Below are 23,821 nucleotides of genomic sequence, written 5' to 3' on the forward strand. Positions count from 1 at the left end.
TCTGGACTTTCTTAGCAAAACTTTATACAATCCTTTTCACCAGGGCAGTTTTGTTTTAGAAACATTAACTGAGCTGCTTCAGCTCCAGCAGCTGTATCAGTTCAAAGGTCGGTAAATCCCATAAAATAAAACAAACTGAGCAATGAGAAACCTGGCCAGCATGTCACATGGTTTCCCCAGCTTAACATTTCCTCTCACAAACTGTTGCTCTGCAATACGGATTCTTCATTTGTACAGGTTTCAAAAGGCACACTCAGCACATCTCAGGCTGTGAAGAAGTCTTCTTTCTGCTTATCCCTAGCCCGGGAACGTGCAGGGCTCTCAGCACAGCTCCCTGCTGTGCAGTTCAAGTAATCAATTATGCACAGCTGTGTGAAAGAACACTCTCGGCTCAGCTTAGCAGCTAGCAGGGAAAAATGTTTGCTAGCCTCATAAATAAAGCTTTCTAGCAATGGTTCAAAGTTCACTATCTGAAGGTTGAGACATACAGAACCCCTTCAAACAAACATTGGTATCACTGAGGGCTTCACTACTGTGAACACAGGCAATTTACATATTCCTTACTGCATGTCAACGTCTATGGGCACAACCAGACTCTCTTGTGTTCCATGGGTTCCCCTGGGGTTCCTTCCTCACTCTCAGGGTCAGCAGTAAGCTCCTCTGTGTCCATCATCTGCCAGTCTGCAGAACCTGTCTCCTTGGGGTTCAGAAAGAGTGGATGGTTCTCTCTGGTATGCCTCCAGGCTGCTTTCCCCCTTAGGGTTCTAAACGGACTCATTTTAAGCTGTGGAGGGACCCTCCCACTCAGCCTAGATGGGAGAGGGGCCTTCCACACACAGGCTTGTTCCATCTGCCTAAGTGCAGGATCGTTTCAAGCTTTAACCCTTGCCTGAACTGGTTGCTGGAAAGGAAGTAATCCCCTAGCAGACTTGGGGACAGGTTTAAACCCTGTGCAGGTTTTCTGCTTCAACCATTCCGGCTCTGCCTCATCTGATTCTACTTCCAGGTCTGAGCAGTAGTCAGCTAAGTCCAAAGTCGGGGGACACTACCTGATCGGCTCTTTTACAAAGGGGAATATTGTATTTCTTCCTAATCCCCGTGGCAAAAACCGGACCGGACTTGGGTTTGTCATAGAAAGGACCCAAAATGGGCTTGGGTTTGTCACATTAGTCAGTGCAGGTGGCCAATTATGACACTGGCTTTGAATATCCAGGATTACATTCTCAATATGGGCCCCATGTTTTTAGAGATTGCATGGGGACTTTGCCTGTAGTGTCCCTCTGTATGCTGACATGCAAATAAAGGCAGACACTTTGAGCTGGCAATGATGTGATTAAATTGATATCTTTTGTTTACAATTTGAAGGCTCACCTAGATCCCCAATGCCCCTGAGAGTTAAATAAGCACTGGGACTTGGGCAAGTTGCAGATCTCAGGAAAAATGGGGTCTGTTCTGCAGGAGGGGGAGGGGTATAGACACATATGATTCAGGAGATTAGGGGGTATGAGTCTGAAGAACTGTGGATAGGGAGGGAGCTGATTGTGGGAGTTAATGGGAGGAATCCAAGCATTGGAAGAATCATGTAGCAACCACTGGCCTCTTTCAAATGGCTCCAAGAAACATCAGGCTGTACATCAGTAGCACAATATCCTCAGATAGAAAAATTAATACCAACTCATTTCATCTATGTTATATTAATGTTATTTTCATAGTGGATGTCATTGTCAGCCTAGAGGCTTATGGGAAATTATATCAATCTGACCATGGCATGGGAAGGCAGATAGACCCTTAGTGCAGGGAGATTGTGTTAAGTATCCCTGATATGTTTTAAGTTTCCCTGATTGAATCATGACTAGCTAAAAGGTGTTAATGTCTGATTAAGAGGGTGCTTAGGACAATGGTGCACAGATCAAGCCAGAGACTTAATCCCATCACCATGCTTGCAGAGGTCACACTCTCCTTTGTCAATTAAATTGACCATTGTCTCAAACAGTTTGCAAGTTCTAAACAGAAAGATACTGGGAGATACAATATTTTCTCTAGTCAGAATAAGATTCCAAGGTATAAAAACCAAGCTATCAGGAGAGGGGTCTTGGCCCTCTCTCTCTCTTTCTATCTAGCTATCTCTTGGCTCTTGGCTTGGCACTCTGGCTCTCCCTCTCTCTGTCTATCCTTCCCTTTATCTATGGAACACAAAGCTTAGACCATCCTCCTTTTCTCTTTCTCTCTGCCTTTCCCTGCAACTTCATGCTTCCTTCTGGACTCTGTAAGGCAGTGAGACTGCTTTGCTCTCAGCTTAAGTGTAATGCTCTCTGCTTAAGTGTAATGCTCTCTGCTTAATTGTAATGCTTATAAATATTACTTTTCTATAAGACTATTTCTATAATATATTCTTTATGCAAACACCTCTGGCTATGCCTTCTTTATTCTACTTTCTGGTGAGTCATCTGTGAGGGAACTGAACCTGGGACCTGGCGTCTGTCAGTGCGCATTTCACTTAACCCCTACCACCATACATTGGTGGGGGCCACTAACTGAAACTGACAGTCATGATATCATTTGTAGTCAGCTGTCACATCATATTTCCACAGTATGCTGTTATAGTTCTGAAACGTAACATCTTATTCCTATTTATAGGATCCAATTTGTCATCTCTAAGGGGTCCTTTTATTAAGGTGCACTAACCAATTTAGCATGTGCTAAAGATTAGCGTGCACTAAATGCTAAGATGTTCATAGGAATATAATGGATATCTTAGCATTTAGCATGCGCTAAATCAGTTAGCGTACCTTAATAAAAGGACCCCTAAGTTTATCTCAGTGATTGTATTTATGCTTATGTTTAATCCTTTCACTGTTTTTATGCTGTTAACAAAATTATACGTTTTATGTGAGGCTCCACCACTGTATACTGCCTGCAGTGAATCTCTTTATAAAGCAGTTAGTAAATCCCAAGCAAGAAATAAATAAAGAGAAAATTAAAAATCTTGCATTGCACAGTCAGAATGTGCATTAAGGACAAACAACAAGATTGCTTGATGTACAACTGCCTATATGGTTTGTTGGCGAATTGCCATCTGCCCTGTTAATGACGCCAATGCTTAATCATGAAGGAATGTAACATGCACAGAAAGACAGGTGTGGCTCTGGCTGCCTTGCTGGTAAGACTGGATGAACTGTGCAAGTGGTAATCTGCATTCATTTACTATGTTACTATGATTTTGTCATTTAACCTGCATTAAATGGCAAAGATTCTGTTATTCCTTTACCTCCAAATTCTATATATAGTGCCAAAAAAGTTGGCCCCAACCAGACCAGTGTTTATTTATTTATTTTTATTTAAAAACATTTTTAATCCGCCTTTATCCAAGGCCGCTCGCAATATTACATACATATGTCAAGACTTGCACAACATAAAGATCCTCTACATAAGCAGAAATCATAAGATTATACCATCTCAACCCATAAATTACATCTCAGCCACTCATCCACTACTTTACTTCAATCATCTACTACTTTACTTCAATCAAGCAGCACAAATCTAATAACCTGCAAAAAAGATGATATTCAGAAAGTAAAAATGAACTCAAGAAGCAGAACATTAGCCCAGAAAAACTTGAATAAACAAATGGGCCTTGAACAACTTTCTATATTGCAATAGATTTCTACAAAACATTTCAGGAAATTTCTGTAACCTAATTATGACCAACTAATATGGTTTTTGTTGTTCCTGAGACTGTCTCAGAATCTTAGTACTGTGAACTATATAGGTTATGCGGTATATAAATGATAATGTAATGTAATGTAAAGTACCAGACAATGCATTCCACATAAATTGTCCAGCTATAGAGAAACATGAATTTTTGGTCCGTACATATTGTAAAACATTCCCCTTTGATGTGTCTAACAGCCAACAATTCTTTGACCTCAGCATCCTTAGCAGAGTATATAGTGTTAGACATTTTGCCAAATAATTCGGCAAGATGCTCAGTATGATTCTATAAAAGGCACACACCTTATATAGAATTATGCTTAGCGCCCAACTTAGGACTAACATTTAAGCATGCCCATTTAGGCCAATGAAAACCAGGCCTAAATACCTGTGCCTAAGTTGTACACGGATCAAGCATTTTCTATAACAGTAAGCCCAGTGGCGTAGCGAGGGTGAGAGGCGCCCAGGGCAGTGGTGCCCCTCCCATGCCATCTTATGCACCCCCCACCTCCATATACTCCTTCTTTGCCCTCTTCTGCTGCACGTGCGCCACTTCCCTTCCCCCGTTACTCTGTAATATTCCTGGCACAAACAGCAATCCCCAAGCTGCTGTCGCGCTAGCTCTCCCTCTGTCATTTCCCAGGCGCAGGTCCAGGAAGCGATGTTAGAGGAAGAGCCGATGCTGGCGCGACAGCAGCTTGGGGGTTTCTGCACACGCCAGGACATTACAGAGGTGCGGGGGAAGGGAAGTGGCACGCATGCGCGGCAGTGGGGGGCGGGGAAGGAGTGAGGGGGCGGAAAGGAGAACTGGCCCTCTCCAAGACAGTGCCAGGGGTGGACCGCCCTCCCCGCCCCCTCTTACTATGACACTGATTGTGCCTAACTTTTAGGAATGCCTATGACCTCCCATGCTTCTCCCCTGGCCATGCCTCTTTTGAAATTCATGCACCAGAATTTACGCACACCACTTTATAGAATGTGCTTAGAAAGTTGAGCATTTAACTTCTAATTAGTGCCAATTAGCATATATTGCATAGATGTTAATTAAGAACATAAGAAATTGCCTCCACTGGGTCAGACCAGAGGTCCATCGTGCCCATCGGTCCGCTCCCGCGGCGGCCCATCAGGCCCATGACCTGGGAAGTGGTTTCTGACTATTCCTATAACCTACCTCTATTTCTATCTGTACCCCTCAATCCCCTTATCTTTTAGGAACCTATCTAGACCCTCCAATTATCAGCGCTGATTAGCTTGTTAAGAGCAATTAACTTGTACACACAACTTGCACACAATTGCAGGATCTGCAGGGCAAGGAAGAGGCACTGTGGATCAATTTGGAAAGAGGGAATGGTGAATATATTTACATTGGTGTGATATACAGACCTCCTTCACAGATGGAAGAAGTGGACAGAGATTTAATAGTAGACATTCAGAATATATCTAAAAAAGGAGAAGTCTTGCTAATAGGTTTCCCTATTGCAGTGGTTTGGGGTTTCCCTATTGCAGGATTGGGGATTCCCTATTGCAGGGTCTTCTAGAAGTAGGGAGATTCTGGATTCTCTACAAGAAGTACTGTTCCTGCAGTTGGTAATGGAACCCACACGGGATGGGGCCATACTGGACTTAGTGCTTACAAACGGGAAAAGTGTTTCTGATGTTACAGTGGGTGATCATCTGGCCTCCAGTGATCACTGCATGGGGCAGTTTAATATTAAGATGGGTATAGAGAGGGCTCATTCAAAAGCAAAGGTTCTAGACTTTTTTAAAAAAACCTAACTTTGTTCAGATTGGGGTTTACATCAAGGAATTATTGTCTGGATGGGAACATCTAGAAGGAGTGGAAATGTGGTGGGCAAAACAGAAAGGAGCGATTGTAAGGGCGACAAAACTTTTTGTGAGGCAAGTAAGTAAAAGTAAGAGGAAAAGAAGGCCACTTTGGTTTTCAAAAGTAGTAGCTGAGAAGGTAAGGAATAAAAGGTTAGCTTTCATAAACTACAAAAGATCGCAGAAAGAGGAAGACAGGCAAAAATATCTGGAAAAGTTAAGAGAGGCTGGCAGTGGCGTACCTAGCATGTGTGACACCCAGGGCCCATCATTTTTTGGCACCCCATCTGTACAAAAAACATGATTTTTAGTAACAAGCCACACGTCACACATGAGTACCTAGGAAATGGCAGCAACTTACATACTGCAGTGAGAAGTACAACAGCAATACACCCATTGTAAAACTAAACAATCCAGACTAGTACAGATCAATCCTGCAGTCAATCTTAACAGAAAACCCTGCCTTTCGAACACACAGAACACAGAAAACACCTTCACCTAGTATGGAATGTCATCAAAAACCTACCCCTCCCCCTTTTACAAAACTGTAGTGTGGATTTTAGCCACGGTAGTAACAGCTCTGACGCTCATAGAATTCTGAGCATCAGAGCTGCTTCCACCATGGGTGGCGCTAAAAAACGCTCCACAGTTTTGTAAAAGGAGGGATAAAATAGAAATACATAGACAAAGGTTAAATTGAACCAGCAAGAAGCTGGACTCTGCATACAATGCAATACCACAGAAACAGTGACACATGTATCCTAAAGCAATAAATAAATAGAAAATTTTTGTTCTACCTTTGTCTTCTCTAGTTTCTGCTTTCCTCATCTTCTTGCTACTCTCTTCCTTCTATCCACTGTCTGCCATCTCTCTGCCCCTATATGGCATCTTCCCTCCTTCTATGCCCCTTCCAGAAACTGTATGCCTCCCCGTTCCATCTCTCCTTTCACCCCCACTGGTCTGGTATTTGTCTCCTCTCCTTCCCCCTGCTCTGGCATCTCTCTCTCCGCTCCATTCCTCCTGTTCTTCCCTGGTCTTCCTTCTCAATTTATTTTCTGTCTGTCTAAATTATTTTTTACTATTCAGTCCTCAATTTCCCTCTTTCACTGTGTCTACCTATAACTTGCCACCTCTTTCCCTCACCCCTTCCAGTAACTAACTCTATCCTCTTCCCTCAATCCTGCATGTGCCCTTTTTTTCTTTCTCCTCCCCACTTCCTTCCAGCATCTGCTCCCCCTTTCCCTCACACTTCCATTCAGCAGCTGTCCTTCCTCTCCCCCACACTTCCATTCAGTGTCTGTTTCCCTCTCTCTACCCCTTCCATCTACTTTTCACCCTCTATCTCGTCCCTTCCATTCACTGCCCTCTGTGCTCTTTCTATCCAGTGCTCTTTCTATCCTCTCTCTCTCTCTCTCTTCCATATGGCATCTTCCCTCTTTCTATGCTCCTTCCATAAACTATCTATCCCGTGCCCCTTCTCTCCTTTGTACATGATCTGTCACCTCTCTGTTTTTCTCCCTCTGTCACCACCCCTCCCCTATGCTCTGGCATCTCTCTCTTCTACTTTCTTTCCTTCTCACCTCACGGTCTGGCATCATCCCTTCCTTGATTCCCGGCATCTCTCTCCTTTCCTTTTCTTCTATTTCTCCCTCCGGCTCCATGCTCTGACAACTCCTCCTTCCTTTCCCCCTTCCTTTTCCCTTGATCTGGCATACCTTCCTCATTCCCTCCATGTCCTGGCGTCTCTTCTTCCCTCCAAGCCCTGGCATCTCCTTTCATTCCCTCCAGTTGGGTACAGCAACACTCTCCCAATTCTCTCTCCCTCTGCTCCCTTTCCTCCTTCTGTCACCCAAGGCCTGGTGTCCTGAACTTCATTGGGCAGCAGCAGCATTCACAATTCACTGCTGTTGCCCGCTTCAGGCCTTCCTCTCTGTGGGGGTCCCGTCTTCATGAAAACAGGAAGTAGGCAGGACCCGGCAGAGAGGAAGGCCTGAAGCCGGCAACAGCAGCAAATTGTAAAAGCTGCTGCTGCCCGAAGAAGGTAATGGCACAAGGCCTTGGAGCATCGAGGCAGACGCTTCTCCCCCCTCCCAGCCGAACCCTCGCTGACCCTCCTATCTCTCCCCCCCAAGTGAACCTTTCCGAACCTCCCAGTGAGAGCAGCAAACCTCCCTCCAGTAGCATCGGCTGTTTCGGGGCTTTCTCCTGCCGGTGAAGCATCACTGATGACATCATCAGTGACACGGCAGAGGGAGGAGAAAGCCGCGAAGCAGCCGACGCTACTGGAGGGAGGGTTGCTGCTCTCACTGGGAGGGTGGGAGCGCAATAGGGACCGGGCCGGCTGTGCACCCCCCTAAGGCTGTACTCGGGGCGGACCGCCCCCCCCCCCCCACCTCTCTTGGTACACCACTGGAGGCTGCTTTTGTAATCAGGAAAGCAAAGATACAAATGGAAGAAAAAATAGCACGGTAAAATGGGGAGACAAGACATTTTTTTTAGATATATTAGTGATAGGAAGAAGTGCAAAAGTGGCATTGTGATACTCAAAGGTGATAAAGAGACTCAAAGCTGATAAAGAAAAGGCTGAATTGCTTAACAGATATTTCTGTTCTGTGTTCACGGCAGAAGCGCCGGGAGTGGGACCGCAGAAGACAAACGTAAATAGGGATTGAGGAGTAATAGACCCTGATCAATTTTCAGAGGGTTGGGTTTGTGAGGAGCTATCTAAAATAAAGGAAGGCAAAGCAATGGGGCCAGATGGTGTACATCCTAGGGTGCTGAAGGAACTTAGGGAAGTTCTGGTAGCTCCGCTGACTGACCTTTTCAACAAGTCTCTAGAGTCGGGAGTTGTACAGGAGGACTGGTGAAGGGTGGATGTAGTCCCTTTCCACAAAAGTGGAAGTAAGGAAGAAGTAGGGAATTATAGGCCAGTAAGTCTGACTTTTGTGGTAAGCAAATTAATGGAAACACTTTTAAAACAGAGAATAGTCGTTTCTAGAATCCTGTGGATTACAGGACTGGAGGCAACATGGATTCACTAGAGGTAGGTCTTGTCAGACAAATTTGATCAATTTCTTTGACTGGGTGACCAGAGAATTGGATAAAGGATGTGCGCTAGATGTACTGTATTTAGATTTTAGCAAAGCCTTTGACAGTGACGGGCTGGGTCAGGAACTGGTTGAGTGGAAGGTGACAGTGGGTAGTGATCAATGGAGATCACTCTGAAGAAAGGGATGGGTGGGATTTCTGTCCCCGTGCAACTCTCTACCTCAAGGTTCTGTTCTTGGACCTGTTCTTTTTAACAGTTTTGTAAACGATATTGCTGAAGGGTTGTCGGGTAAGATTTGCCTCTTTGCGAATGATACAAAAATCTGCAATAGAGTAGACACGCTCGATGGTGTGAATAACATGAAGAAAGACCTGGTGAAGCTTGAAGAATGGTCTGAAATCTGGCAGCTAAAATTTAACGCTAAAACCCGAGATTAGGGAGTGAAGAGCTTATGTGCACAACAGAAGAGCGGGACTTGGGTATGATTGTATGTGATGATATTAAGGTGGCCAAACTGGTTGAAAAGGTGATGGTGAAAGCTAGAAGAATGCTAGGTTGCATAGGGAGCGGTATGGCTAGTAGGAAAAAGGAGATATTGATGCCCCTGTATAAGACTTTGGTGAGACTTCATTTAGAATATTGTGTACAATTTTGGAGGTTGCACCTTCAAAAAGATATAAAAATGATGGAGTGGGTCCAGAGGAAAGCTACTAAAATGGTATGTGGTCTTCACCAAAAGGTTTATGGGGACAGACTTATAGATCTCAATCTGTATACTTTGGAGGAAAGACGGGAGAGGGGAGATATGATAGAGACATTTAAATATCTACATAATGCAAATGCGCATGAGTTGAGTCTCTTTCATTTGAAAGGAAACTCTGCAATACAAGGGCATAAGATGAAGTTAAGAGGTGATAGGCTCCGGAATAATCTAAGGAAATACTTTTTTACAGAAAGGGTGGTAGATGCATGGAACAGTCTCCCAGAAGAGGTGGTGGAGACAGAGACTGTGTCTGAATAAGAGGGCCTGGGATAGGCACATGGGATCTCTTGGAGAGAGAAAGAGATAATGGTTACTGCAGATGGGCAGACTAGATGGGCAATCTGGCCTTTATCTGCTATCATGTTTCTATATTTCTAAACTATACAGAATCTAGTGTGTGTGTGTGTCTTAAGATTGTTTGATATAACCTGTACTCCTTCATGACCTATTTTTTTTGGAAAGATGGAAAAAGAAACCAATAAATTAATTAAATGAAAGTATTGTGTAGCTTTGATGTAGCTTGATATGATGTCTACTCTGGCTCATTGAAAATAAGCCTAAAATAGATGTTTCTGCTACACATACAACGCAAGAAAATGTTTGACAACCTTCTGGCAACACAAGCAGCAAAAATCAACCATTCCATCTCCAATCTTATAACAATATCAGACAACTTCAAAACATTCAGAAAAGAAATCAAAACCCTGCTTTTCAAAAAATTCATCCAAATATCTTAACCCCTCCTCTTTTACCTCCAGAAGATTCACCTACCTTCAGATAATCTTCCCCCAAATTACCCACCTTAACACCTTCCAATTAAACAAATACCATAAATAGATTGTAACCTACCCTCTCTAACTGCATTCCATATGTATTTTTCATACAGTTCTTCACTGTCAGTTTAATTTCCATCCTATAAGTTCACATAGAATTTTTCTTTTTTCAACCATCTTTATTTTCTCTTCTTTATTAATTTCCAGGTACTTTAGTTAGATTGTGAGCCTTCGGGACAGTAAGGGAATTTTTTTAAGTACCTTCTTACTTCTCATTTATAATCTTAATGTATATTTTCTTCAAACCGCTTAGAACCTAACGGATGTAGCGGTATATAAGAAATAAATTACATTACATTACATAAAAATCAAGATCATGTCAGTGGGCTCCAAGCCCCTACTTCTGACATGAAGAACAAAGCAGATCAATGAAGAGGGAAACAAATGTCAATATTTTTGTTTTAAAAAAATTTATGAAACTTAGAGATGAAAACATTGATATTAACCTAGGGTCAGCATTAGGGGAGGGCGGGAGACCCCCCTGTGGACCGGCATATCTTCCTCCTTCAATCCATGCCAGTCTGATGTTTTCCTTACCTTCTGTCTTGCTGAGAAATCAATTTTTGTTGTAGGGGACCACCAGACATGGCAGCGATTTTAAAATGCTGGCTGTAGCTCCCCTCCCCACTTTACTTCTGCCACAGTCCACCCAGGCAGAAACCGGGAGTTTCATTTCCAGATCTGAAAACCAGACCAAAGGTGCAAGTGATGTTGGACTGGCACAGATAGAAGGGGGAGGACATGCTGGGCCGAAGAAACCCCTTAGGCTAGTTGTGGGTTGTTTTTTTTAAAGTAGAAAGTTAAAAGAAATGTCAGACTGGGCATAGGGGGAGGTGAAGGGAAAGAGCTTATGGGGGCTGGAAACAGAGGGGGAGAGAGAGATGGTGGGCAATGTTCTGAAGGGAGAGAAGAGAAAGGGAGAGAAGTTGGACGTAGGGTAGTGTGGAGGAAGGGAAAAGAAATACTTGAAGGGAGGACTTTTGGTAAGAAAAAGGAGAGATTGTGACACTGGGGGTGGTGCAGAGGTAGGGAGAGATATGAGAGGGTAGGGTAGGATAGTTGGAAAGAGAAAGGCAGAGATGATGGACCTGGGGATAGAAGGAATGTTAGGTCTGGGGGTGGAAGGGAGAGAGAGAGATAGAACATTCCCTCTATCCTGTTGTTCAGCATCAAGGGAGGTGGGAAGAAGAACAGAAAAGAGAGGGAGCAAAATGTTGGACCATGGGGAGAGAACGTTCCTTCCGATGTCAGAATTGACGTCGGAAAGAAGACTTTGTGTCTTTAGCAGCAGCAGCAGGGCGGTAAGATAGCAGCGGGCCGGGGGGAAGGAAAGAGAGAGGCTTTTTTTTTTTTTGGCGCAGCAGGGAGGGAAGGAGGTAGACAAAGCAGGCTGGCTTTGGCCAGGGAGAGAGGTAGACAGTCAGGCAGGCTGGCTTCGGGGGGGGGATGGGGCAAAGTCTGGAAGGCAGTGAGAGGGGCATAGGAAGGAGGCACTGGGGGCACTAAAGACATGGGAAGGAGGTACTGGGGGCACTAAAGACATAGTAAAGAGGCACTGGGGGCACTAAGGATATGGGAAGGAAGCACTGGGGGCACTAAAGACATGGGAAGGAGGCACTGGGGGCACTAAGGACATGGGAAGGAGGCACTGGGAGCACTAAAAACATGGGAAGGAGGCAATGGGGGCACCAAAGAAATGGGAAGGAGGCACTGGAGGCACTAAGGACATGGGAAGGAAAGAGGGAGGGAATAGAAAGGGACATTTCTTGGGCCCGACTACAGAAAGAAAGAAAGAAATGAAAGAAAAGATGCACAGTCAGAAGGAAATGCAACCAGAGACTCATGAAATCACCAGACAGCAAAGGTAAAAAAAATGATTTTATTTTCAATTTAGTGATCAAAATATGTCAGTTTTGAGAATTTATATCTGCTATCTATATTTTACACTATACTTGTCTATTTTTCTATAGTTACTGAGGTGACATTGCATATTTTAAAGTCAAATACCTTGACATCTTTGAAACCCCCAAATATAAATGATAATTAACATTTTCTCTGCATATAGTGAGCTTTGTAGTTTTTTAAAAATTTTATGGTTACTATTATGAATTAATAAGATGTGTACATGAAAAATGAATGGAAGAAATTAGGGGTGGGATTGGGGGAGGCTAAGGCGTGGCTAGGGTAGGATTGGGGCGGGGCTAGAGTGGGATTGGGGCGGGATTGACAATTAATAGATGTCCCCTTTTGATGAAAAAAATAAATGGTCACGTTAGTAATACTGCTGCTAGCTGCAGAACACTGGATCTGGATCAGAGGAGGTGGTCATCAGCTAGTGAGGTTTGGGGAGCTCCACCAGCTACAGTAAGGGAGAGGTTCATTTTGAAAGCTCAAATTGAGAGGCCCAGCCTCCTCTCATGGTTATGCCACTGATTGTGTTCAGTACAAATGAAGTACTTGCCGAGTTTAATTTTTTGGAGTTTCCAGGTCACTTTTAGTATTCATATTTCTATTTATAATTTGGGATCCATTGTTCTGTATTTGGTGAAGATCTGTCTGTATTTTGTGTGTGATGTCATTTAAAGGTGGGTGGGGAAATTGGGAGACAGGCAGGTAGAAGAGGGGTCCCCTCCTAATTTCTGTCCTGTGCCCCAGCATGACTAAAACAGCCTTGTTTTAATTGTGGTTTAGTTAATGTGGCCGGTTACTGACGAGCATCATCTATTATTACTGCGCATATGTTCCAGCAAGCAGTCTGTTTGCCAAATGAAAATACCCCATCCTGTCCAAATTTTGTATTTGTCTTTATTTTTGTTTTCCTCTGAATATTTTGAAAATCATATGGAGATAAAAAAGACATGTTGTACACTCAAAGGAAATGCAGTAAAAATAATTTAACACATTTTGCTCATCTCATTTCCATGCAGAAATATACAGAATTGCCAACTCATAGAGTTTGGCCATATGACACATGGATTCCCTTGCTCACGATTCCCTGCATGAATTGCTTTCATTTAATAAGTAGATGGGTATGCACTAGATGGGTACAGTATTTCATTGCTTTCACAGCTCCATTATATCTCTCTCCATGGGCATGTGCCATACTGTAGAGCAGGAAACTATTGCCAGTCATAAAACCATGCTCTACAATGTGTTTTACTAAATGATCACAGTACCACTGTGCACAAAGCATATGCAGCAGGGAACAGAGAAGGTCACTAACCTGAGATAAGGATTGCTTTTTACCTGGCAAATATTGAAAATAAAGCAGACAGAGATTGCTTCAGAGCTGAGAAACCTTTGTAACTGTAAATGTCAGGGAATCCAATTAGAAAAACACTACATATGGACTTCATTGGCTTTGTGTTGTGAAATGTTGGGGTGCTGGCAAATGCTTCCTGCTGGATTCTTTTATCATTCCTTTCTAGCTTGGTTCACTAAATACATGGTTCACTTTACACTTGAGGAATTATGGAATTCCAGAAGTCTAGCTTACACTAGGATCTTGGCAGACCATCGTCATGTCTTAAACTCATTGTCTCAAGGAACAGCCATATCAATGCCAAGCTTCACTGTTTTAGTAAACCCATTAATAAACCAGAGAGTAAACTAGGGTTAGTGTAGAAAACTTTGGCAAGTATTCAAACTATGGCATAGGGTCATATGCACTGAAGGTTTTTACCATTTTGAGGGTAATTCTATATCAGGACACTTATTAAAGGTGCTGGTTATGGAACCTATTTTGGTCTCTGAATTATTCAAAAATGTATTAAAATTAGTCCAATATAAAAGGTCACTTTATTTCCATTTTCTATTTACACAGCTACAATATTACTTTATCCTAAAGCAAAAAGCAAAGTAAATAATATAATTTTTTTTTTACCTTTCTTGTCTGGTTTTTTGCTTTCCTCATCTTCTCATCATTCTCTTCCTTCCATCCACTGTCTGCCCTCTCTCTGTCTCTTTTATGTGGCATCTGCTCTCTTTCTATGCTCTTCTAGAAACTGTCTGCCTCTCCCTTCCATCTCTCCCTCCCCCCCATTGCTCTGGCATCCATCTTCTTCCCTCTGATCCCCCCATTGTGTGGCCTCTCTCTTCTTCCCTTCCATCTCTCCCTCCCTCCCTATCCCCCCTAGTGGATTTTAGCATCGCTCTCCTCCTCCTTTTCTCCCCTCAGATTTGGTATCTGTCTTCTTCTTCCTTTCCTCTCAACAGATCTGGCATATAGATCTGGTATCTATGTCCTCTCCTTTCCCCCATGCTCTAGCATCTCGCTGTCCTATCTCTTCCCCTTCCTTTTCTTCCCTGGTCTTCCCTCTCAATTTACTTTCTGCCTCTGTCTAGATTAAATTCTTTCTTACTATCCAGTTCTCAATTTCCTTCTTTTCATTATGTCTACCTACAGCTTGCCACCTCTTTCCCTCACTCCTTCTATTATCTAGCCTCTTCCTCCAATCCAGCATGTGCCCTTTTTTCTCTTTCCTTGCCACTTCTATTCAGTATCTGCTCCCCTCTCTCTCTCTTCTCCACTTCCTTCCAGCATTTCCTTACCTCTCTCACCCCCCCCCCCCACAATTCCATTCAGCATCTGTCCCCCTTTCTCCACACAATAAACCTAAAGCACCACTCAACCTCTTCCCCTTACTGGGCCATCTCCCTCCCTTCCCCTCACCTTCATGGACGCTTCTCCAAACCAAAGTTTTCTCTCTCAGAGCGGTCCTGGTGCGACAGCCATTCTCACCAGTTATATGTGGCTGCCCCAAAGTTTCTCCTCTAATGCAACTTCCTATTTCCACCGGATCGTGTCAGAGGAGAAGCTTCGGGACAGCTGTGTGCAACTAGTGAGAACGGCTGTCATATCAGGGCTCCTCTAAGAGAGAACTTTGGTTTGGAAAAGCGCTGTGAAGGTGAGGGGAAGGGAGGTAGATGCCCCGACAAGGGGAAGAGATGCCTGTACCATGGGGCCCCCGGAAGCTATGGGGCCCAGGGCAGCTGCCCTGTTTGCCTTCCCCTAACGCTGGCCCTGCCTGGAATTCATGCATGTACTTATGTGGTCTGTTCATGCTCTTCCCAAACTCCAACCATGTACACACACGTGGAGGAGCATTTTTGATAGGATGTCCAAATTCGGGTTTGGGCATTTTGCAGAAGGCACCCAAAAATCCAGTATCAGACATGTCCATTTTCAAAACTACAAAACGTTCATCTTGGTTTTTTTTCAAAAATGTGCTTGGTGCATCTTTTTGAACCATTTTAGAAAAAAGAGTCCAAATGAAAAATGCCATTTTCACGCCTTCTTGCTGCCTGCAACTAAGCAACTCTATAAAATTATCCTTGTTATGAGGGTCATTTTCAAAGCACTTAACCACACAAAGTACCATAGGTTTCTATGATACTTTAAATATTTTGAAAATGAGCCCCTATATTTCTGTAGAAAATACTTTCCTTCTCATTCCATATCTTTGCTATCTAAATGAAAGCTCCATTTCAATAGTAAAATTATAGAAAACTAGCACTTATGCATATTAGTGGTACACTTGGTTGTGTAAGTCCTAGTAAGTTGCAAATCTCTATTCTATAACTGATGTGTGCAACTCACTTAGGGTTCCTTCTGCTAAGCTGTGGTAACCACGAAGCCATGCTGTCTGTATCTTAAAATGGCATTCCATAGGACATGCTGAGGCATCCCATGGTAATTCTGAATGTGCACACGCAAACTACGAACTAAAATATTTTTGTAATATTTTTGAGGGTGTGTGTTTGGTACAGAAAATGGACATGTCTGCCCTAATCGGATAGTGCAGCTACAGTACATTGTCATTAGTACAAATTAATGAAGTTTTAATTGCCAATTATCAGCGTTGATTGCTCTTAATTAAATTGTGTGTGCAAACTCACTGTGTGTACTGATTTCCATGCACAACTTATGACATTATATACGGAATTTGGGTGTGAGTGTATTGCATCGAATGCCAAATTTGTGGCGCTCAGGTATAGAACTGTTCCTGTAGAACATAAGACCCAGTGATTGAATTGGAAGAGCAAACCCTACATAAGCTACACAGAAAGGATACTGCAAAGATACCTACAGTGCTCCTGCGAGGTACAGTGGGATCAATAGCATTTTTGAAATACTGGAACATTAATGCATTTGCATACTTTTATGCATCTGAAATCAGCGTACATGTATTCAGCCTTTCTATCCGTAAAACTACAATTCACTGCAGAAGCACCGTGAATACATGTTGACCTTTTACAATTATTCATTCATAAACTGGAATTCCTGAGTCACTAATTTTAAAAAGCAATATTACTCACCCATAACAGATGTTTTCTATAGACAGCAGGATTTATAAGGCACACAAATGTGTGATATCATCTGAAAGATAAGAACAGAAATGCTCTCCATAAGCTTAGAACTTCATAAGAACATAAGAATTGCCACTGCTGGGTCAGACCAGTGGGACTGCCCAGCAGTCTGCTCCTGCGGCGGCCCTTAGGTCAAAGACCAGTGCCCTAACTGAGACAGCATTACCTGCATACGTTCTGGTTCAGCAGGAACTTGTCTAACTTTGTCTTGAATCCCTGGAGGGTGTTTTCCCCTATGGAGGGTGTTTTCCCCTATGAAAGATTCTGAGCATATGTGGCCCATCTCACACACATCGGTCTTCTGTTCCTCAGTTGGTTTCAAAGCCCATTGGAAGCAACTCTCAGAGAGGAGGGACAGATAAGCAACATTTCTTTTTCCATTGATAAGCAGGACAAGCTTCAGTTTTGTCAGTCTTTGGAGCATCCCACAGCTAACATTTGCTAGCTCACAGGGACTTATTATCCAGAACTGCTTGATCAAAGGCACTCTCCTTTGCTGAAGCTTGGTCTAACCATAATGTGCAGTAAAAGTATGAAGAGAGGATAGTGTAGATGCTCTGCAAAAGGTATTCAATGAGGAACTGTGACTGCAGTAGCTTCACGTAATTTGATGAGATTTGACTTTGGAGACTGTTCATATCAGAACTGTATATGTGACTTTCCTAAAAGTCTTTTTGCAGATGGCTTAATAGGACCTAAGTAGTTGAAAATTTAAGTCAACTTTCTAAATGGTTCACTTCTTTTTAAGCATCAGGTAGAAGCCCATTTACAATTGAGTACAAAGGGTTTCCTAGTGAGAATCTGAATTGGGCTTTGGACAGAAGGTTAGTTAGTGCCATCGACTCATGCTCGAATCCTAGAGACTTGATGAATTGCAGATCTAAAAAGAAATCAGTTTTGTGCTAGTCCGGTAAGGTCTTCCAGCTTCATCCCCATGATTATTTTCAATGTGTCCAGACATCTAATTGCAGGTCGCCCTCTTCGCCTGGTTTCTTTGATCTTCCCAAACATGATCTCCAATGATCTTTCTCTTCTGACAGTGTGATCAAAATAAGACAGTCGTAACTTCATCATTTGGGCTTCGAGTGACATAGCCGGTTTGATCTCTTCCAGAATCGATTTGTTAGTTCTTCTGATGGTCCATGGTACGTATAAAATCCTTCTCCAACACCAAAGCTCAAATGAGTCAATCTTCTTTTTGTCTTGTTTCCATGGTGACCAGCTTTCGCATCCATAATTGACCACTGAGAAAATGAACATGTGGACAAGTCTGATCTTCAATTGGAGTGTTAATTCCTTGCTTTTGAATACTTTGCCCAGAGCCTTCATTGAAAGACAGAAGATAGAAAGCACTATTTTCTTATTTAATTGTAGAAGGCATTGTCTTTGAAAGCTAGTCAAAAATATATTATTATATAATTATTAGGAAAAGAATGGAAAAATTTTAATGCCTTTATATCCTTGGGGAGCTCTAGCCAGTCTGGTTTTCAGGATATCCACAATGAATATGCATGATATAGATATGCATAGCAAGGAGGAAGTTTATGCAAATCATTCTCATGAATATTCATTGTGGATATCCTGAAAACTTGACTGGCTGGGGTTCCATCAGGACAGGTTTGGGAATCACTGTGCTAAGGACCGGGCAGGAAGGGAGGAAAGATGACCAAATGGGTCAAGTGGTAATGGAGTGGCATAAGTTGGCAAAGGTTTCTTAAGTACTACTACTTCTGCTATGCCAAGAAGGCAAACAGGATGTTAGAAATTATTAGAAAAGGGATAGTTAACAAGACTAAGAATGCTATAATGCCTCTGTATCACTCAATGGTGCAACCTCACCTTAAGTATTGTGTTCAGTTCTGGTCTCCTTATCTCAAAAAGATATAGTGGCACTGGGTCAGACCAGTGGTCTATCGTGCCCAGCAGTCTGCTCCCGTGGCGGCCCTTAGGTTAAGGACTAGAGCTCTAACTGAGTCTAGCCTTACCTGCGTGCTTTCTGGTCTAGCAGGAACTTGCCTAACTTTGTCATGAATCCCTGGAGGGTGTTTTCTCCTATGACAGCCTCCGGAAGAGCGTTCCAGTTTTCCACCACTCTCTGGGTGAAAAAGAACTTCTTTACGTTTTTACAGAATCTATCCCATTTTAACTTTAGAGAGTGCCCTCTCGTTCTCGCTACCTTGGAGAGGGTGGACAACCTGTCTTTATCTACTAAGTCTATTCCCTTCATTATCTTGAATGTTTCAATCATGTCCCCTCTCCGGCTCCTCTTTTCAAGGGAGAAGAGGCCCAGTTTCTCTAATCTCTCGCTGTATGACAACTCCTCCAGCCCCTTAACCATTTTAGACGCTCTTCTTTTGACCCTTTCGAGTATTTCTGTGTCGTTCTTCAAGTACGGGGACCAGTGCTGGAAGTGCAGTATTCCAGGTGGGGTCGCATCATGGCCTGGTACAGCAGCATGATAACCTTCTCCGATCTGTTCGTGATCCCCTTCTTAATCATTCCAAGCATTCTGTTCGCCCTTTTCACTGCCGCCACATATTGCGCGGACGGCTTTATTGACTTGTTGACCAGTACTCCCAAGACTCTTTCCTGGGGGGGTATCTCCGAGTACTGCATCAGACATCCTGTATTTGTGTACAAGATTTTTGTTACCGACATGCATCACCTTACACTTATCCATATTAAACTTCATTTGATAAAGGGGAAAGACTAAAAAGGTTAGGGCTCTTCAGCTTGGAAAAGAGATGGCTGAGGGGAGATATGATTGAAGTCTACAAAATCCTGAGTGGTGTCAAGTGGATTGATTTTTTTTTACTCCATCAAGAGTTACGAAGACTAGGGGACACTCAATGAAGTTACCAAGTAATACTTTTAAAACCAATAGTAGGAAATAGTTTTTCACTCAGAGAATAGTTAAGCTGTGGAACTTGTTGCCAGACAGTGGTGACAGCAGTTAATGTAGCTGTTTAAAAAAAAAGTTTGGACAAATTCCTGGAGGAAAAGTCCGTAGTCTGTTGTTGAGACAGACATGGGACAGTAGCATAGAATGCTGCTACTATTTGGGTTTTTGCCAGGTACTTGTGACTTGGATTTGCCTCTACGAAGACAATATACTGGGCTAGATGGACCATTGGTCTGACCTAGTAAGGCTATTCTCATTTTCTTAAGTACTATTTATCATTTCTATAGTGCTAAAAGGTGTATGCAGTGTTGAACATTCGACATGTAATAGACAGACCCTGCTATGAAGAGCTAGTTACAATCTTATTTGGACAGATAGACAGGACAAATAGATGTTGGGGAGTTTCTTGCAGAAAGAATGATAGGATGGACATAAGTAATTTTATGGTGAGTGGTAGTTAGGTGTTGAAAACAGCCTTGAAAAAGTGGGCTTTAGCTTGGATAAAAGTTAAAATTTGCATTCAGTCTAGGGAGGAAAACATGAAGTCACAAAGAGCAAAGGGTGGAGAAAATGAATGAAAAAAATATCAATAAAACAAGAGAGATTTGAAAATATTAAAAAATACATTCCCGCAGAGAAGATGATAGTGGTAGCTACTTGTGTTTGAACCAAAAGAGAATGTATGTAGTAGAAAGATCTTCCATCATATTTCATTTCATCAGCCTAGATCTAATAACAGATGGGATGGCACAGCAAACATGAAATTGCCAACAAGTTGACCTATTTCTCAACCCTATATCATTTGCTTGAAATCATCTCCTTGGACCCGTGGGCACTTGAGAGGATGTACCACCTCCTGTTTAGGAGATGCTAAGTTCTCCCACGTTATCTCTGTATCAGCCAGTTAATGTATGTTAAGTATACAACACGACAAAAACAAAAAGAAGACCCAATATTCCACAGTGATTGTGATTTTGTTCAAACGCCACTTTGGCTATCTGCTCAAAGACAAGCAGTTTGGTTTTAGTCTACATTTTTTAATGTGATCCCTTACCAACTGGACCCCTGAGGAAGGCGTGTTTACTGATACACGGACTGTGTAGAGTCCGGTAGGACAATTACATGTGGACTACTAACTTGGTTTTATTCTTTGTATTTTTATGATTTTATTGTGAAGAGTGAATAATAAATCATCTTTCAGAACATCCACATCTGCAGTTTCTTGTATGTTAAGTATAACATATTAGCTGACTAACGTGTCCATGCCCGGTTTCCACCCATACCATGGTCCCTCCCAAAAATCTATTTGAAATTCACTAACGTGTAGTTTAGCACACAGAAACAGGACAAATATCGCAAAACATTTTAACACTGTTTTCACATACTTACTGTACATGCTGTGGATTTAGGAGCATAGTTATCAATGTGGGCTACCATTAAAACGGATTATTACACTAGTAACTTGTGCTGTTTTAGCACAAGTTCCATTTCACGCAATGAGACCTAGTTACTGGAAACCTGGGTTAAGAGTAACGCAACACATCTTAAAGGTAGCTCACACTCTCTGTTTTAACCTGGTGCCTCTTGTCGTCCGCACCCTTAGGCAAGGGGCCCAGGAATGCAGGGACGATAATTATGCTCTTGTGACCTAAGGTAGGATACACAAGAAATGTCAGGATATACACATTCAGGATTTCCCCAACAAAAAGAAAAAGGAAAAAAAAACCAGAGGAGTCAAAAGGAAAATCCGGACTGGATTTATTAAGTTCCACTATAGGAAGGGGCCAACACACTTGGTTCCGAATCCTTCCACTAAGTCAAGGAGCCTTTCAAACCAGAAAGAAAACAGCATAATGTTCTAGTCCCATATTGAAAAATCATAAATCCAAACAGCTCCCAAAAGAAAGGAAAAGGGAAGACTCTGCATTCAGGAGTCTTAACTTTAAAGTCCTTGGCTGCACTACGCAGAAAAAATACAAACAGTCTTTTTGCTTTTCTTAGAACACAAAATATGTCCCAAGCGGAACAGTGTCTCAACACTGCACTATGTCAGCCGGTAGTAAGGCTGGCCAGGTGGTGTGCTCCACGTGCTGGTATATGCCACATTAAAGAGCCCGCAATCCCACCTCAAACGTGGGGCAAAAATTCCCCCCACCACACTGGCCAAACAAACACAAAGCCAGAAAGATTCAAAACAATTCAGTATCCCAAAGTTCACTGAAATAGCTGTACCTCTTAGTTAGGTCGACCGGGCACTGCTTTGGCAACGGTTATGTCCATCGGTTGTCCTTCCAGGACTGGTTCCACCCCCAATTCCATATCCTGGGGATCCTCAGAGCAACTGGGAGACAGCACTGCATCGGCTTCTCCAAGCTCCATGCCTTCCGGCCATTCGGGGTTCTGCAGAGCTCTTAGTCCTGAGCTAGCCAGAGGGAACTGTTCCTGGGACTGGTTTCCTCTCCTACAACCCTCCCTCTCCCTTACTAACTGCTCAGACTTTAGGTTCAGGAGTTTACAGCCCCGCCCAATCTCCCCAGCTGGAACACATTTCCGGTTGGAAGCCTTGGGCAGGAGAGGGGGAGGGGAAGCCTGTAATTCTACTCCCCGGCTCCCTCTGGTGGAATGGGAAAAAATGTCAGGAAAAGAACCACCTTGAGGTTTAAACTGCTGAGACAGAGGGTCATATGTTCCAGCCCCTGGCTTAGGGCTAGGATCAACCCTAGCTGGCATAGCCTGCATATCACACTCTATACCTAACTCATGTTCAACAACACACCAAAATGATTCAAACAGAAAAATTTTAAAAATTTTATATATCAAAAAGTATTCACTTTTTTCTTTTTCTTTTTCTTTTTTTTTTTTTTGCTGCAAGTATAAAACTGAACATACTGTGAGACATAAGGTAGCAGGTGTCTTGGCTCCAAACTCTCAAGTCTGTGGGCATTCTGTCATAACAGGTGCTCTAAAATTTTGAACAGATTTTAACCAGAGCTGTATGGGCTTTTTAATTAGCCAAAACGTGTAGAAAGCACTAGGTATACTTGAAACAACATCAAAGATTCTTCAGAACAAATGTTTCTCCTAGTGAGACTTTTGTACTTCAGTAATCCTTTCTAGTAACATATTTGAGTTATTATTGTAGATTTTTCACAGCATTTTCACCCTTTAGATACTGGAAACATAGGACTTTCTGCCCAAGAAAGGACGAAAGAGTGGACTCTTCCCCAGTCAAGTGTGAATTAATCTGTGCTTTCCTTCACTTTCCTAGAGACTTTTACAGCTTTGCGGCTGATGCAAGAACTCACAATTACAGTTTCATGCTTTGTATAATTTCTGGTTTTCTTTCTCTTCCACCAAGTCTTATCCCCATTGCTACTTATTTACTACAAAGCTGGCCTAAAAATCCCCGACCAGCTACCATATAGCAGGTATAGTAAAGCCTAGTTCCCTTTAAATTAGGGGAAAAGGATGGTTGAATCATACCTGAACTGGAAAAAAAGAGACCTACACTCAATTATTAGAACTGTCTTGAACCTACGGGACTTTCATATTTGCACTGCTTAATTAATGTTAGGTAAATACACCAATAGATTCTAAAGATTTAATAAATAGTAGAGGATAGCAATCAGTTCATGGGAACTTAACAGAAAGTCTGAAGTTCACCAGGGCTAGTCAAGCATAAAGCACCCTAAAGTGCATGCAAGGTTATCCACAAACATCATATAAAGCCATCCTCTAGCTTAATAAGCTTTTTTTTTTAATAATAAATATATAAAAATATAATAAATATAATATAAATTCAGAAGTGCAAAAATTGATAATAATGATAATAAAGTGCCCAAAGTGTCAAATGCAAAATCACATCGTTCCAGAATTTCAAACTGCACAAAAAAGTGCAAAAATCACTATTTGATGAGCCTCATGAAAGCAGGAAATCACATTTGGCCAATAAACTTAAACTGCCATCTACAAGAACTTATCTCAAAAGCCGCCAAAGTCCATCTGATAAGAAGGTCTGTTGTTCGGGAGTGCCAACTGATCGCCCTATAGAGCCCTGTTTCGTGTCCTTCATCAGGGGCAAATTCAGGGACGTCTCCCACCAAAAGTTAAATCAAACGCTGCTCCTCTCCAGTGCGGCTCATACTAGAGTGAAATCGAGTGTCCATAAATACTCAGAAGAGTTCCGGAAGGCCCTGCCCACCCGCTGATCCAGTCCAAAGAGAAGGAACATGGGACACTATGCTCCTCCTACCAACCAATCAATCTGCAAAGGAAGAAAGGGGCAAAGAGTCACAGCTGCCCTTTATCCAATTATCAGCAGTCAGAGAGCTGCCTGGAACTTCTGAGAAGTAAATAGACAGACCCAATCA

General features: G+C 42.6%; 1 long non-coding RNA gene across 1 annotated transcript in view; it reads right to left on the reverse strand.

Annotated features, from left to right (window-relative positions):
- Positions 1-21,907, reverse strand: part of LOC117360837 — a 46,809-nt gene extending 24,902 nt beyond the window's left edge. The window contains exons 1-2 of the long non-coding RNA XR_004539533.1: positions 21,684-21,907; positions 16,499-16,559 (exon numbers count right to left, since the gene is read on the reverse strand). This is a non-coding gene — a long non-coding RNA (uncharacterized LOC117360837). The remainder of the gene's footprint in view (positions 1-16,498; positions 16,560-21,683) is intronic.
- Positions 21,908-23,821: the final 1,914 nt, after the last annotated feature.

The sequence above is a fragment of the Geotrypetes seraphini genome, chromosome 5 (genome assembly GCF_902459505.1).
Source record: "Geotrypetes seraphini chromosome 5, aGeoSer1.1, whole genome shotgun sequence".
NCBI lineage: Eukaryota > Metazoa > Chordata > Amphibia > Gymnophiona > Dermophiidae > Geotrypetes > Geotrypetes seraphini.